Source organism: Aquarana catesbeiana, linkage group LG01 (genome assembly GCF_042186555.1).
Source record: "Aquarana catesbeiana isolate 2022-GZ linkage group LG01, ASM4218655v1, whole genome shotgun sequence".
Taxonomy (NCBI): Eukaryota; Metazoa; Chordata; class Amphibia; order Anura; family Ranidae; genus Aquarana; species Aquarana catesbeiana.
Window position 1 is genome coordinate 627171838 of NC_133324.1, and position 18690 is coordinate 627190527.

Consider the following 18690-nt stretch of genomic DNA (forward strand, 5'->3'; position numbering starts at 1 on the left):
ACAGGAAGTCAACAGGGGCTTGTATGTCTGGGAAACTCTGTTATGAAAACCACATAAGGTATGTAAGAGATAAAGCTCCAAATGGCCAACGTGGGAAATGGCGAATCCTCTCAATCCAGCCGTGGCACCAGACAGTGTACCCCAAATAAGAGATAAATGCCAAAATAGCGTAAAACCTATTTCCAACAGGATTTAATGAAGGTAATGCGCTTACATGAGAAAAAGTAAAAACAGCATATGCCGGACACATTGGCTTTCAAGAGTAAAACCTCTGATTGCGATGACAGGAAATGACACCCTCACTCGACCGGTTTTGTCACTACAAGGACTTGCCCCAGAAGAAGTCCTTATAGTGACAAAACCTGTCGGACGAGGGCGAAAGTTTTACACTATTTTGTCGTTTATCTCTTATTTGGGGTATACTGTCTGATGCCACAGCTGGATTGAGAGGATTCACCATTTCCCCTGTTGGCCATTTGGAGCTATATTTCTTACATACCTTATCTGGAACTCATAACAGAGTTGGAGTTTCCCAGACATACAAGCCCCTGTTGACCTCCCGTAATAGGGGGTCAACACTCTCTGGTAAGAGCACAACTTGATTATTGGTGGTGGTTTCACAAGGTGGAGGAAGTTGGTGATACAACAATCAAGAATTCACACACTAGATATGTCACGTTTGTGATTCTTGGATTCACTTGATATTTATTTTGTATATTTTCATTTAGCGCAACATATTTTTTAATTAATCTGTAAGGGAAGGCCTTTCGTACACAGGCTAAAACAGGTTCCTTTTCATGCTCACAAGAATTTGGCATTGGCTAATACATATGCGCAAACTTGCACGCACACTAGCCATTGCGTATCCTCGTGCGCGATGGCGCACACGTGCTGCACCTGTGACTGATGTTGGCGCCAACCAGGCTATTTAAACTCAGTCAGTGCTCAGGTTCAGCGCTGCTTTGTCTGTCAGCCACCTGTGTATCTTGTGTTCCTGTTATCCTGTATCCGGATTCCAGTTACTGACCCGGCTTGTCTGACCACTCTCTGAACATCTGCACCGATGCTCCTGGCTGCTCCATTGGCTTCTATTGCACCGATTGGCTCCTCACCTGGCTTGTACCCAGACCATGCTATTGCCTGCATCCTCTGTACCTGATCTGTCTTGCCAGTGTACGACCCAGCTTGCCTGACTCTGCTTCCTGACACATCCTGCCGAGCCTGCTGTTCTTCAGTCTGCTACCAGTGCATGCCTCACCTGCCCGCTATCGCCAGTACCAGCTTTCTTCAGTCTGCCATCCTCCAGCTGCTTGCCTGCTTCTTGGAGCCATCTGATGACTTCTCCTACCCTGCTGCTAGCAAGACTTACAGGCACTCGTGCCACTCTGCACTCCTGTGCCTCCTGTCTACACTATCAGGGGCCTTGAGTCAGAGGTGTAAGAGAGGCCTTCCTCATCGTATCGGGCTCTGCTACTAGGTACGTGATAGGGTCTTTTGCAGGTCAAGTAAGATAGCTATATGTATAGGCATAAATAGCTTTTACAATATCAGTTAGCCCTGGGTGATTTTTTTTTTTGGCACAACATGTACTCCTGATGGCTTTAATTACCCTAAGGTCCACGTGGTAAAACTGAAATGTTTTACAGCTTAAAGTTTCATGCACACTGCTGCTCCTACACTGAAGCTTTTGGCATTTTTTCCAAAAGCCCCTGATTTCAACTCAATAAACGCCTATGTGTTCATGCACACATAGGCGTTTGGAGGAGTTTAGGAGCAGCAGAGTTTATTTCTTTTTTGTTTGCAAACGGTTTTTATTATGAATAAGGTCAAAATACAAGAAATTTACAGTGGTATAAAATGAATAAGTGAGAGAGTCATTTGGATTATACAATGCATAAAAACAATGACATATTACAAGAGAGGATACATATATATCGGGTTGTTAACCAACATCGTCTCCCTTGGGAGAAGAACTATAGATGCACTTAACTATGGTAACAGTGGTTGAAATTTAAGCCAGGAGTGAGGGTACCCATAGAAACCATTTTTTTGGTATATGTGCATGGTATCATATAAAGTGTGGTGATTTCTTTCTGATAATTTGATGTTTGCCATGCTGTAAGTACCTGCGGCCATGGGATATTGGATGAACGCCAATGGAAAGCATTGGTCCATTGGATAGAACTAAATAAGGTATGTATAAGTCTGGAACTGGCTATTGGGATGTCTTGTATGGGGGAAAATAAAAGACATATTTGGGGTGTTAGTGGGATTTTTTTACCTGAGATATGGTCTATCAAGAGACTAGCGTTGTGCCAAATGTTTTTTAAATGGGGGCAGTCCCAAAATATATGTAGAAGAGTCCCATGTGTAGGGCAGCCCCTGAGACAGAGTGGAGATGTAGAAGGATAGAATGAGTTGAGTTTGGCAGGGGTGAGATACCATCTATAAAGTAGTTTTGTGGCAGATTCTCTAATGGTGGTAATTTTGGTGCATTTGTGTAAGTTTTCAAATATGGTATCCCATTGTTCAAGGTTCAACGTTATATTGAGGTCTGATTCCCATTGTAGCATGGTGTGGGATTTTTCAGGCATGTTGAATTTGTTTAGATTTTTATAGATTTTGGAAATTATGCCTCTGTCTCGTGGAGAGGAAATGCAGATCTGTTCGAATTGTGAGAAGGGGGTAGAGAGAGTGAGTAGTATTTTTAAAGAGTTTTATCTTTGTATAATTATCAAGTTCTGTTGGAGCAAGATCATATTTTGTTTGTAGTTCTGAAAAAGAGAGGAATGTATTGTTATGGATAAGTGATTTTAGGTTTGTTAGATTATGCAGTTTCCATATTGCTAGAGAGTTGGGTTATTATCCGGGGGATTGAAGGGGGATTGAAGTAGGGGTCACCTAAAAAGGATGCTAAGGGAGGGATATCAGAAGACATGTTATACTTAGTGGTGTGTCTGTTACACATTTGTAGAGAATGTGTAACAATTATATTTAAAGGTCTTATTTTCTGTGGAGAAATGAACTGGGACCAGAGTAGTCCTTGTAGGTGATATGGGTGGACTGATTGTTCTTCGAATAGAAGCCAAGGGATTTGTGAGGCTGGGGTATACCATTGTGCTAGCTGTGTGAATCTAGCTGACAGGTAATATAGCCATAAGTTTGGGATATTTTGGCCTCCTTTTAATTGGGGCCTAAACATTAAGGGGTAGCTAAACCTAGGTTTTTGGTTATGCCAAATAAATTTGTTGATATCTCTTTGGAGAGAATCTAATGTTTTTTTAGGCAGTGTAAGAGGAAGGGCTCTGAAAAAAAAAATAGTTTAGGTAGTATAACCATTTTTGTAGCCGCTATTCCTCCCGAGAATGATATTTGGTAAGACAACCATAGTTAAGTTTTTGATGTTGTTAAATATTGGTGGATAGTTTGAATGGAAAAGGGTTTTGTATGAGGGGGTAACATGAATACCTAGGTATCTAAATGAGTTTGAGCGCCAATTAAATGGGAATTTGTCTTTGAGTGATGATATCAAGGATGGTGGGATATTGATGGGTAGGGCTGAGCATTTAGACAGATTTACACTTAGAGCAGATAAGTCATGAAAAATGTCTAGTGTTTTGGTTAGATTAGGTAAAGAGATAAGGGGGTCTGTTAAAAATAGAAGGACGTCATCAGCGTCAAAACTTACTTTGAATTCTTTGGAACCTTTAGTGTATCCTTTAATATCTATGTTGTTTCTATTCGCACAAGTGAGGGGCTCTATTGCCAGGGCAAAGAGGAGTGGGGAAAGCGGACATCCCTGCCTGGTACCTCTGCTCAGAGGGAAAAATTCGGAATTGTAGCTGGGGAGTTTGATGCATGTTTGGGGGTTATGGTAAAGGGCTTTGAAACCATGTAAGAATTAATTCTTAATGCCATATCTAGGGAGTAGTGTGTCTAAGTATGGCCAACTAACCCTGTCAAAGGCTTTGTGAATATCAAGACTGAGTAGAAGTGTAGATTTGGAGTGTAAGTTTGAGTCTTGAATGATGTTTGTGGTCAGTCTTATGTTATCTGTTATTTGTCTGTTTGAAATTAATCTTGTTTGGTCTCGGTCAATTAATGGGGAGATAACTGCAGCCAATCTGTCTGCTAGCATGCAACCAAATATTTTAAGATCATTATCAATGACTGAAATTGGGCGATAATTTTGTGGGATAGATTTATCTTTATTTGGTTTGGGAAGAAGGGACATGTTTGCTAGGAGCCTTTCAGATGAGAATTGGTTTTCTTGTAGGATATAATTACATAACTTTGTAAGGTGTGGGGTTAATGTGGAGGCAAATTTTTTATAATAGGATGTGGAGTAACCATCAGAGCCTGGGGCTGTAGAGGTTTTTAACGGGCTTATAATTCTATTAATTTCTAAGTCTGAGCATGGGGCATTGAGGGTTTCTATTTGTTGGTCAGAGAGAGTGGGTAATGTGATATCTTTAAGCCAATTAAAGGAGGAATTTTTAGGTGATGTTTGGGGAGTGGAAAGAAGTTTTCTATAGAAGTCTAAAAATATGTTCATAACTTCTATGGGATGGGATACTAAATGACCTAATGAATTCCTTAATTTATAGGTGTGGGGAGGTTTTGTAGTTTGATTACGTTTTCTAGCAAACATGGTAGAGTAGGAATTGCTATTGAATAGGAATCTAGCTTTAGACCTTCTAAGAGCCTTTTCCGTATCTGAAGTAAGTAATAAGTCGAAAGCTGTGCGTTTTTCTTTAATCTGTTTTATAAGATCACTAAAAGAACTTTGATTGTTTCTATGGTACAAGAGATCAAGATCCTTTGTAAGGGATCTTATGTCAGCAAGTTTGGATTTGTTTTTGGTTGAGGCGATGTTTATCAAGTGGCCTCTCATGACTGCCTTATGTGCCATCCATATAGTTAAAAAACAGCAAGAAGCGCCAATCTAAGTGCAGTATCATGAAACTTTAATGAGATAATTATAAACGGACAAACAGCCAAATGGCTACTCACAAAGATGAAATAGGTTAAGGCAAGGACAAGTAATGGGTCCAGGGACGTCCTCCTCAGATGTAGGCAAAGTGCATGGTGCAGGTTCTCCTGGAAGCGCTGTCCACGTTAGGATGTGCAAGTAGTCACCGGGGTCATCGCTGGGTGCTGGGCTGCAAAACGATGGAGGTGTCCGCAAAGACAACCAGCGTCTAAGCGGACATGGAGAGCCAGAGCCGTCGCAGTAGACAGGAACCGGAAGACAAGCGTGGAACGCAAGGCACTTAGTCCAGGAACCAACAAAGCGGAAGTGACGTATGGACGTGTTGGATGACGCGTTTCAATGCTTCCGCATTTTCTTCAGATCCAATAGGCTAATACAACAGGTGTCCTTTTATGGGAGCTATGGAGTCAGTAACTAGGCAACAGGTGTTAAGCAGTAAAATCAAGCGCTTGTATAAAAGAAGACAGTGGTCTCAGCATATCCTTCCGACGCGTTTCGACTTAGAAGTCATCATCTGGGGTCCCCAGATGATGACTTAGCCTATCGGATCTGAAGAAAATGCGGAAGCATTGAAACGCGTCATCCAACACGTCCATACGTCACTTCCGCTTTGTTGGTTCCTGGACTAAGTGCCTTGCGTTCCACGCTTGTCTTCCGGTTCCTGTCTACTGCGACGGCTCTGGCTCTCCATGTCCGCTTAGACGCTGGTTGTCTTTGCGGACACCTCCATCGTTTTGCAGCCCAGCACCCAGCGATGACCCCGGTGACTACTTGCACATCCTAACGTGGACAGCGCTTCCAGGAGAACCTGCACCATGCACTTTGCCTACATCTGAGGAGGACATCCCTGGACCCATTACTTGTCCTTGCCTTAACCTATTTCATCTTTGTGAGTAGCCATTTGGCTGTTTGTCTGTTTATAATTATCTCATTAAAGTTTCATGATACTGCACTTAGATTGGCGCTTCTTGCTGTTTTTTACATTGTTTTTTCAGAGTTGCCTGCTTCCACTCTCAAGTGAGCTGCCGCTGGTGCTTTTTATCAGATCTTTAATTTCAGTGACTTTTTTTATATATATATATATATATACATACAATTTTTCTATATATATATAATTTTATTGACTATCACACCCTGGATGTTTTTTCACATTTACTTTGGACTCTTTATATGCATGTTTGTATGTTCTAGCGCCATTTATCCTTTTTTGTATGCCATCCATATAGTTGAAGGAGATATGTCTGGTGATTGTTGGGTCGGTTAGTAAAGAGTCATTTATTCGTCAATTGTGTGATGTAGTTGCCAGGCCTATATGTGTGATATTGAAGGAGACTATATGGTGGTCTGACCAGGGACATGGGTGGATCTCTGCTTTTGAGGAATTTGCTAATAAGATCGGGGTACAAAAAATATAATCCAGACATGCAAAGCTATCGTCTGGGTGAGAGTAGAATGTTTAAGCATTAATGCCAACATCATGGGCTCTCCATGTATCTACTAGTTGGTGATTGTATAATGATCGATTTAATGATTTGGGAAATGCTTTAGAGGATGGGACGACTCTGCTTCTATCTAGTACTGAATGTGCAGCTAAGTTGAAATCACCCCTTACTATTAAGTGTGAGGAGTGAAATTTATCTAGAGTATCAAAGAAGTCTGAAAAAAAACTTGATTGTGCTTTGTTGGGAGCATATACCGAAGCAATGGTGACTGAGTGTCCTTTTATTGAGCCTTTTAAAATTAAATATTGACTGTTTGGGTCTTTATAGACACTTTGGGTTTCAAATACCACTGAGTTTCTTATAAAGATAGCTGCGCCCCTAGATTTTGTGTTATATGTTGTACAATAGAATTGATTGAAACATTTGTCAAAAAATTTAGGGTGTTTATCTTTGCAAAATGCGTTTCCTGCATTAGAATAACATCAGCCCACAACCTTTGGTAATGATGGAAAGCTTTTTTCCTCTTCTGAGGCGAGTTGATGCCCTGGGCATTGTGAGATATCACCTTAAGCCCCATTGATCAGGTTGTGGGTAACTGTGGAAAGTATATGGTGATAGGAAAAGCTCACGAGGCCCAGGGCACAGCATATATTTAAAGAGGTGTAAAAAAAGTATTAATATCATAAACAATGTCAATATTAGGATATCTATATGACCTGTAAGAGAGATTAGTCTGTTCATCACTATAATACAGGGAAATGTATAACTTGTATGCAGTATCATAAGATATATCGTTTTTAACTGTTGGATTACTATGGTTGACCTTCTTATAGAAGCAAATTTGTAAAAATATATTTTAAACATATAGATATAACAAAAAGCACAGCGCTGGATATAAATGCAAAAATACAACAAAAATTGATATTACTATTAAAGCACCAACAACTTTCATATGTGATAAAAGAAAAAAATAGAAATGAACAATAACATGAATGCTTCACTATAGTGATATATATGCGTGAACAATAACATGAATGCTTCACTATAGTGATATATATGCGTGACTATTCCCAGTTTTTTATCCACACATTTAGAAAAAAGTCCAAAGATGCAAAAATTATGTCAAAACAAATGTCCAAAAAAGCAATTAAATGTGACTTTGAATAATAAATCCGTGACTGTCACCGTGTTGAAATCCCGTCACCTGGTATAGATTGAAGGCTTACCAGATAGCCTCTGATCAGAGGCATAGAGCTAACAGCTTGGGGTTTGCCCTCCACAGCGGCTGGAACTTTAGCTGGGATGATGGATGTAGATCCACAAACGATCGCCACAGGCTTCCAGACAGCGGTACAATCAGGGAAGAGAGCTCTCACCGATATGGAAGTGTTTAAAAGAAAAGAGAAAACTCCAATGGTGTAGAACGTTTTATCTCTTGTTTATTAAAAGTCGCCTCACTGGCATCCATAAAAACACTTTTCCTTGCAAGGAACCAATACAGCTTTAAAACGAAACTCCGCGCATGCGCCGTCGGTACGAGCGTGTCTATCCTAGGATAGACACGCTCGTACCGACGGCGCATGCGCGGAGTTTCGTTTTAAAGCTGTATTGGTTCCTTGCAAGGAAAAGTGTTTTTATGGATGCCAGTGAGGCGACTTTTAATAAACAAGAGATAAAACGTTCTACACCATTGGAGATTTCTCTTTTCTTTTAAACACTTCCATATCGGTGAGAGCTCTCTTCCCTGATTGTACCGCTGTCTGGAAGCCTGTGGCGATCGTTTGTGGATCTACATCCATCATCCCAGCTAAAGTTCCAGCCGCTGTGGAGGGCAAACCCCAAGCTGTTAGCTCTATGCCTCTGATCAGAGGCTATCTGGTAAGCCTTCAATCTATACCAGGTGACGGGATTTCAACACGGTGACAGTCACGGATTTATTATTCAAAGTCACATTTAATTGCTTTTTTGGACATTTGTTTTGACATAATTTTTGCATCTTTGGACTTTTTTCTAAATGTGTGGATAAAAAACTGGGAATAGTCACGCATATATATCACTATAGTGAAGCATTCATGTTATTGTTCACGCATATATATCACTATAGTGAAGCATTCATGTTATTGTTCATTTCTATTTTTTTCTTTTATCACATATGAAAGTTGTTGGTGCTTTAATAGTAATATCAATTTTTGTTGTATTTTTGCATTTATATCCAGCGCTGTGCTTTTTGTTATATCTATTTAGTAGTGCCCTTATCAAGGTATAGTGCATAGCTGCAGGATTTTCCTTCACGGGTGATATTCACTAAGTTACTGTTTGTACACCCAGCGCGAATTTTTTCTTTAGAAACACATATTTTAAACATATATAGAATTGTATAATTCAATAACTGGAGGGCAAACTGAAAAAAGCAGTTTAGCCTAAAAACAATTAAACTAGGACAAAATTGTCCAAAACTCACACGGAGAGTCCAATCATGGTGGACCCAAAAAAGGAGGGTCGAAGGCAATAAGAATATTGCTATACAAACCATGCGGGGACTTCCAGTTGTGAGCGGGGGGTCGATCAAACGGAGGCGGAGAGACACAACACCACTCCTTTTATTTTTATCTAATTGAAAAAGCGTGCATGCGATTATGTTAATTATTCCTTAAAACTTTAACTATAAAGTATATAGGAAAGCTTATATGTTGAAAGATTTAGATAATTAAAAAACGAAAAACCTGTAATAATAGCAAAAAGAGAAAAAAAAAAAGGGGGGTGGTAAAAAAAAAAAAAAGTTTTCATTTTTCATTTCGTTTTATTTACTTCTTTGCACTGATGAGGGGATCAAGTTTCAAGGAGAAAAATCAATGGTTTTATTTTGATGAAGGTAAAAGAAAAAAAAGAGAAGGAAGTTTGTGTCTTTATTTTTGCTTGTAGTTTCTTCTATGGGAATGCATTTCTTAGGGATAGTCTTTCTCTTCTTTGGTCTCGTCTAGAAGATGGGGTGGCCCAGAGTGGTGATGAATGTGGCGTGGAAGGAGGTCTGGGATTTTGTTCTGGGTCAAGTAATCCCAATTTGACCAACAGATCTTTGCCTTCAGCGACATTTAGGACTGTATAGGTGGTTCCATTATGAGGCACAGTAGGTTTAAACGGGAATCCCCATCTATATCTTATATGGGCAGATTGCAGGATAGATGTGATTTCTTTCATTTTGCGTCTTCTCTCTAATATGGCTTGGGAGATATCAGGGAATATCTGGATCTTCGTGCCCTTTAACTCAATATTGTGTGAGTTCCTTGAGGCTCTCAGGATATTTTCTTTAGTAATGAAATCTTTCATACATAGAAAAATATCTCTTGGTGGTTTGTCAGGAGGGGGTTTGGGGCGAAGAGCTCTGTGTATCCTGTCACATATGAAGGAAGATGGAGGGGTATCAGGGAGGACAGATTGAAATAGCTTAGAAGCTGCAGGCATTAATTCAGTGACAGACTCTGGCATTCCATGGAGTCTTAAATTGTTCTTACGATTTCTATTGTCCAAATCTTCGACTTGGGATTGAAGATAGGAATAGTTGTCAGCCAGGAGTTCAAAATCTTTCCTTAGGTCGTTATGTGCAAGGGATAGTTCGTCATTTTTAGTTTCTAATATGTCTGTGCGTCCTCCCAAGGAGGCTATCTCCTGCTTTAGTGTGCTGGTTGCAGGGCCGTCTTTACTATTGATTGGGCCCTGGGCAAAACAAATTCTTGCCCCCCCCCATGCAAATGGTCTCTCCACCCCAACATTCGAAAAAACTAAAAAACACACGTAAACGTATGTATTGCATTGTATTCATTGTATTGTAACTGTACTGTCTGCCCTCATGTTGTAAAGCCCTGCACAAACTGTTGGAGCCATATAAATCCTGTATAATAATAATAATGATGGGGGGAAGAAATAGAGGGATTGGGGGTGTGTACTTTGAGGTGTTTGTATCATACAGGGCACAGAAAAAATCAGCACAAGGGGCAGTACTTGCATATCCTCCCCCTCCCCCAAACCATCTATGGGTCACCTCTGCACATCACTTTGTTTACCTCTGCTCCCTCATCCACAGCTCACCTCTGTATTCCACATTCACGTCTGTACCCCTGAATCCACAGCTCACTTCTGTATTCCCTCTCTACCTCTGCCCCCCCCTATCCACAGCTCACCTCTGTACCCCTCTATCCACAGCTCACTTCTGTATCCCCTGTCTACCTCTGCCCCCCCCCCACCATCCACAGCTCACTTCTGTATCCCCTGTCTACCTCTGCCCCCCCCCCCCACCATCCACAGCTCACTTCTGTATCCCCTGCCTACCTCTGCCCCCCCCCCCCATCCACAGCTCACTTCTGTATCCCCTGTCTACCTCTGCCCCCCCCCCCCATCCACAGCCCACTTCTGTATTCCCTGACTACCTCTGCCCCCCCCATCCACAGCTCACCTCTGTACCCCTCTATCCACAGCTCACTTCTGTATCCCCATCCACCTCTGTACCCCCCCCCCATGTCCACCTTTATATCTTTCCATCCACCTCTGTGTTCACCTCTGTACCCCCCCCATGTCCACCTCTGTACCCCCATCCAGGTTCACCTCAATATCTTTCCGTCCACCTCTGTACCCCTCCATGTCTACCTTTGTACCCCCATCCACCTCTGTAGTACCCCCCATCCATGTTTACCTCTGCATCCCCCCATCCACAGCTCACTTCTGTATCCCCCATCCACCTCTGTATCCCCCCATCCACGTTCATCTCTATAGCCTTCCATCCACCTCTGTACCCCCCCCTGTACATCCCCATGTCCACTTTTGTACCCCCGTCCACCTGTGTTCATCTCTGTACCCCCTCATGTCCACCTCTGTACCCCCCCTCCACCTCTGTGTACACCTCTGTACCCCCCCTCCACCTCTGTACCCCCCTCCGCCTCTGTTTCCCCCTTCCACCTCTGTACCCCCCCATCCACAGCTCACTTCTGTATCCCCTATCCACCACTGTATCCCCCCCATCCACGTTCAACTCTATATCCTTCCGTCCAACTCTGTACCCCCCCATCCACCTCTCTATACCCCTATGTCCACCTTTGTACCCCCGTCCACCTCTGGGTTCATCTCTGTAACCCCCCTCCACCCCTGTATCTCCCCGTGTCCACCTCTGTATCCCCCCATGTCCACCTTTGTATCCCCGTCCACCTGTGTTCACCTCTGTACCCCCTCATGTCCACCTCTGTACCCCCCATGTCCACCTCTGTACCCCTTCTCCACCTTTGTACCCCTGTCCACCTCTGTACCCCCCACCACCTCTGTTCCCCCCTTCCACCTCTGTACCCCCCATGTCCACCTCTGTAACCCCCCCCCATGTCCACCTCTGTACCTCCCCATGTCCAGCTCTGTATCCCCTCCACATCTGTAACCCCTCCACCTCTGTACCCCCCCATGTCCACCTCTGTACCCCCTCCACCTCTGTATCCCCATGTCCATCTCTGTGTACCTCCTCCACCTCGGTACCCCCCTATGTCTATTTCTGTGTACCCCCTCCACCTCTGTACCCCCCATGTCCACCTCTCACTTCTGTACCCCCCCCATGTCCACCTCTGTACCAGCAATTCTCTGCAGTCTGCACATATGAATTCCCTTCCCCTTCTCTCCACGTTGTTCTTTCTTACCTGATCACACAGTGGTGCAACACAGTCTCCGCCTATCAGACCCAGCACACAGCCAGAAAACTTCACTCGGCTGTGTGCTACACAGGTCCGCCAGGCGGGAGTAGGGGCAGGAGGAACACGGAGCGTGGCTCTCGCTCTGTCAGTGACACCGGTCCGCAGCTCCTGACAGAGGGAGAAGTGGGACGAGCAGTCTCAAACACATGCAGCCCGCAGCTGTCCCACTCTCCTGTATAATTAATGTGGCCGCCGCTTGGGAGAGAGGGGGGGATCAGCTGCACCCGCTACTCTGGGTGCAGCCGGAAACTGCGGGCAGCGCAGGGCTTAAGTGGCAGCTGCTTTGGGCCCCACAGCAATGACAGGGCCCAGGGCAGCTGCCCCTTTTGCCCCGCGTTAAAGATAGCCCTGGCTGGTTGTTTTGTGCCGTTCACTCTGAAATTTGTTTGTTAACTTGTCATATATGGCAGACAGGCTGGCATCCAAGTCTGCCTTAGTAAGTTGTGGAGTGTACTCACAGTCTTGTTGTGCAGCGGTGTTTTCAGTCGAGGCAGGAGATGCCTGTGGAGAGTGACGGGCGCCATCTTGGGACATCTTCTGCTTCTCTTTGGTCCAGAGCAAATAAGTTTTTAGGGAGTGCCGTGATTGGCGACCGCGTGCCTTTTTGCCTGACGGCATGCACGATAGTGTGCTACAGGGGTGCGGGTAAAAATCGGGTGTCCTGTGTGGAGTAGGGCCCTGCTGGATGAGCTTTAACCTCCGTGATCGGCAGAGCTGTTATGAAGGGCTGCTGTTCCCCATCACACCGCGCCGCACATGCGCCCAGGAGCAGCAGAGTTTAAAGGCAGTAACTGCTCCTCTCCTGAATGCAGAAGAATCGTGTACAGGAAAGGAGAGTTTTGGCAGAAAAATGCTAGATGCTACCTCCTGTGTAAATGTGTGCAAACGTGTCTAAACGTGGCTTAGGCCTACTTAGCGCTTGAGCATCAATTCCTTTCAATGGCCAGAATAAATTATTTATTCTAGCCAATGAAATTAAGCAATACCCAAGTGCTGCTACACTCAGGTGAACGTGGCTAAAAGCGGTACATAAGTTTACCAGATCAAATTTAAATGTGAATCCGGCCATAGAGTAGTTGAAAACCAAACGTTCTGTCAATTGAAAAATGAAGCATACGATTGTGCCATTATTTGTTTTGTTTTTCTTTAAAAAATCCATCATGTTGGTTCGGGGACTTTTGATTGCGATGCGAAAATCGCATGTCGCAGCTGATGTGAAAAATGAACGACCTAACAATCGGCAAGAATTTTCATTCAGTTTTCGACTTGTCTATGGCCTACATAACAGTAGCTGTAAGAAAAAGGAACCCCTGCCTGCTGTTACAAAGGTGGGGGGGGGGTACTATGCTTGAACATGTTACACCCTAAATATAGTTATAAGGTATCTTGTTCTAAAAGGTGAATATATCCTCTACTACTAATGCCAGTGCCACATGGTGTGGGATCAAGGAGTAATAAGCATTAAAGTGGTTGTTAACCCACTTTTAATAAATGCTGTCATCCTCTCTGCACCATTATAATAATTGTCCCTGTGTCTGTGTTCTGTAAAAAAAAACAACTGCACGATTGTACCTGTATGAGCTCCGCTCCTGGCGCTCAGCTGATTCCTCTCCTCCCTTGTCTCTCCGGCTAACAGCTGCAGTGGGCGGGGCCCAGTCCTCCCACTGACGACAGCCAGGAAGGAGGAGGAGAGAGGAGAGAGAGAGCGCCAAGCCGCCGACAATCAGCTGAGCATTGAGAGCGGAGCTCATACAGGTACAATCGTGCATTTTTTTTAAAAACTATTTTTTAAAAATGTTGGCGTGGAGTTCCACTTAAAATCTATACCAGACCCAAAGGGCCTGGTATGGATTTTGGGGGAACCCCATAACATTTTCTTTCTTAATTCTGTAAAAGGGTTCCCCTTAACCACTTCAATACATTGTATTATATACTGTACACTGACTGCACTGTATATATATTTTACACTGACTGTATGTATATATATATATATATATATATATATATATATATATATATATATATATATATAAATATATATATATACACTCTAGACTGCTTGCACTGTATATATAGTCTAGAATGAATGCACTGTGTGTGTATATATATATATATATATATATATATATATTATTAATACACAGCCTGCACTGTATATATATTCTACAGTGTCTGTCTGTGTGTGTATATATATATATATATATATATATATATATATATATATATATATATATATATATATATATATATATATACACACACACACACACACACACATACACTAAACACGCCACTAACTAACTTGCCTAATCTAGCTCACGTTCTCTCATGGCGGCCATATGTTATGTGATATCTCCACGTTATCACACTACATATGGCCGCCATGTAAGCAGCCTTATATAGTGTTGGGCGTGGACTTAGCCCCCTGAGCCATGATTGGCCAAAGGCACCCTGCCTTTGGCCGATCATGGTTCTCACAGCAGATCGCGCTGTGATTGGCCAAAGCATGCAGGTCAGGTGCATGCTTTGGCCAATCAGCAGCCGCCAATGCACTGCGATCTCGCAGTACATTATGGGGCGCCAAATTCTCTCCATCCCTAGCTAATACATGGGGTGGTCAGAGGAGTTTTTTATCTTTGCAGAAAATAATCCTTACAAAGAATCTATTTGCTGGTATGGTCGCTATATTGACGACCTGTTGATTGTATAGGATGAAGATGGGAAGCATACATTTGCGAATCACCTGAATAATAATGACTTGATAATGCATTTCTCATTTGAATGGGCTAATAAGACCATTAATTTTTTTGGACATGACACAGATGAATTAAGTGGAAACAGGTCAGGTTTCCACCACCACTTTTCGGAAATCATGTGTTGGCAATCTTTAACTCTAATGCCGCGTACACACGGTCGGACTTTTCGTCTACAAAAGTCCAACGGACGCTGACGGACTAAAGCTGGCTGGTAATCCGATCGTGTGTGGGCTTCTCCGGACTTTCAACTGACTTTTTTAGCCTCAAATCCGACGGACTTTAGATTTGAAACATGCTTCAAATCTTTACGTCGTAAGTACGACGGACCCCGAAATCCGCTCGTCTGTGTGCTAGTCCGACGGACAAAAACCCATGCTAGGGCAGCTATTGGCTACTGGCTATGAACTTCCTTATTTTAGTCCGGTGTACGTCATCACGTACGAATCCGTCGGACTTTTGTGTGGTCGTGTGTAGGCAAGTCCGTTCGTAAGAAAGTCTGCCGCAAGTCCGCCGAAGGTACGTCGGAAGTATGTCGGACAGGCTGTCGGACTTTTGTAGACGAAAAGTCCGACCGTGTGTACGCGGCATAATAGCCTCAAGCTGTCATTCAACACACACTAAAACATCTATACCTGTTGACGAGTTTATACGAGCTAGCTCAAGTCTGAATATATGCAGTGGCGGCTGGTGCTCAAAAATTTTTTTTTTTGGGGGGGGGGGGGGGCGCAAACAAACTGAAAAATTCAGAAAAATACTGAAAAAAAAGCATCAATTGCAGCCTCACTGTGCCCATCAAATGCAGCCACTGTGCCACCAAATGCAGCCACTGTGCCCCATCAAATGCAGCCACAGTACCCCATCAAATGCAGCCACAGTGCCCCATCAAATGCAGCCACAGTGCCCCATCAAATGCAGCCTCTGTGCCCCATCAAATGCAGCCACTGTGCCCCATCAATTGCAGCCACTGTGCCCCATCAAATGCAGCCACTGTGCCCCATCAAATGCAGCCACTGTGCCCATCAAATGCAGCCTCTGTGCCCCATCAAATGCAGCCACTGTGCCCCATCAATTGCAGCCACTGTGCCCCATCAAATGCAGCCACTGTGCCCCATCAATTGCAGCCACTGTGCCCCATCAAATGCAGCCACTGTGCCCCATCAAATGCAGCCACCGTGCCCATCATATGCAGCCGCTGTGCCCATCAAATTCAGCCACTGTGCCCATCATATGCAGCCACTGTGTCCATCATATGCAGCCACTGTGCCCATCAAATTCAGCCACTGTGCCCATCATATGCAGCCACTGTGCCTATCATATGCAGCCACTGTGCCCATCAAATGCAGCCACTGTGCCCATCAAAAGCAGCCACTGGGGCTATCATATGCAGCCACTGTACCCCATCAAATGCAGCCACTGTGCCAATGAAATGCAGCCACTGTGCCCATCAAATGCAGCCACTGTGCCTCATCAAATGCAGCCACTGTGCCCCATCAAATACAGCCACTGTGCCTCATCAAATGCAGCCACTGTGCCCCATCAAATGCAGCCTCACTGTGATCCCCCTGCTCGCTGTCTGACCGGGACTTACCCCATCTTGGTGGCGGGTCAGGTAGCGGGTGACAACAGTGAACTATGGGGCGGGCAAGGCTCCTGTGTCCTCTGTGCTTCCCTTCTGCTAGGCGTCCAATAGGATCGTCTGTGCCTTCAGCCAATCAGGTGACGGGTATTAGACCCACGCTTCCTGATTAGCGGAGAAGCGATTCAGTGTTAAAAAAACAAATATTCATTTGCTTTTCTAACACAACTTAGAGTCCACCTTTTTTGAAGCCTATTAGAGCCTATGGCTCTAAACAGGTGCTTCAAAAAACACCCCACAGCTGTAATTCAGAAGCCTGGCGTTCTGAAAAGGGGCTGGATGCCTGAATAGGGAGTGGCCACGGCCGCCATGGATAGATGCAATGCATGAAACTTTCCATTATGCATATAGGGGGGTGGGGTGATAGAGGGGGCGGCGCCCTAATGGACGGGCCTCCCCTGAATATATGGTAATACAGGAAAGATTGGAAGCAAGTGGTTATTCTGACTGGTTCATAGAAAGGGGAAAATGTATCTAATACAGACAGAGGCAGTCTTTTGAATAACAGTAAAACAAATGACAAGCCCTGACTAAAACATAATATAGAGCAGGGGTCTCCAAACTTTTCGAACAAAGGGCCGGTTTATTGTCCTTTAGATTTTAGGGGGGGGGGGGGGCAGATTGTGGCCATTGGGGGTAGAAAATGTCCAGAGTCCAGCATCAGTGAAAATCAACTTGTCCTCCGGGTTGATGTTCAGTAGGGGTAAGGGTAGTGCCCCACCATTGGTATAAGTGGGAAGAAATAGTCCACCATTGTTGGTGTCAATGGAATAAATAATGCTTCATATCATTGGGAGGAATAGTGCCCCAAGGGCCAAATAAAGGCTAGCAAAGGGCTAACCCTCAGCCCTCAGGCCGCAGATTGGAGACCCCTGATATAGAGCACCATGTCACTTTTGTGACTACCTTTTCTGCTGCGTTTTGTGACATCACTAATATTGTTCATCTACTGACTCTTTATAATGACAAACAACTTTTTAATATCTTGAAAAATTGCTGTTGCTTTTCCAGCAGGAGGGTTCCCACTATAAGAACATTATTATTCCCCAGTTACTACAGATCAAAGATAGGGTTAAAAAGACTTAGCTAATTGTCAGTGTTCATATCGTTGTGGCTTTACCACTTAGATATTGAAAAGTACATAATAAAAGCAAAATGATTACTGGGAAAAAAAATCCCTATGCAATACAATAATACAATAATTGCAACACCAACAATGTAATCTATGTTACAGTGTTGGATGTGCTCTTTGTAATATGTCCGCTGTACCCTTAGGGGTGAAAGTGAGAAAATATTTTTGTTATGGAATGAAACTGAAGGTCTCATTCCCACGTTTTTTGGCAAATGTGTTTCCTTGTTGAGTTTGGGATGCCATGAACAAGTCATATTTTTCACTCATTCTGGGAACATGCACTGAAACATGAACTTTTGCACACACTCCTGGAATGCGCAAATGCCAATAAATCCTAAAGTCTAATCTCTTCAAACACTTTAAAGGATACGTTTCATTTTTCATAATAAATATGTAGCACCCTAAAGTTTAGGGAGGGTTGCTCCTAAATTTAGCTTCCAGGTGTAGTTACCTTGGCTCATTGTTAGGGATCAATTGAGTTCTCCCTAAGTCTGGAACTGCTGCACTACTTTCTTCTGCCACTAGGTGGCCAGGTACCTGGTGACATTAGATAAGACAAGAGCAAAGCAAAATTGGGAGTATATGGGGTATCTCAGGAAATGGGCAGGGGTTTTCTTCAATCCCTTGGCCTGCTGGGAGAACCTATACATTTGGGTGGAGTCAGGTGATCAGGGTTCTGTGCCACCTGGACGGCTGCCTGGGTGAACGTGTGTTGTACTGCCTGGGGCTGCTAGGTCTGAGTTTGGGCCTATCCTGGGCTCATCTGGCTGCTAGGCTGTCTGAGGGCCTATCCAGAAACAGGAGAGCAGCGTAGGGTTGGGACTGGGGCTTGCAGTCCAACCAGAAGTCATGGTTCTGCCGGCCGGAGAACCTGTCGTGGTCGGAGGTAGAGGGGAAGTTGTTGCCACTAAGGGACCAACCACCCTATTACCAGGGATCACAGTGAGTAACTGAAGCAAGTATCGGAGCAGTATTCTCACCAACCACGAACAGTGAAGAATTGGGAAA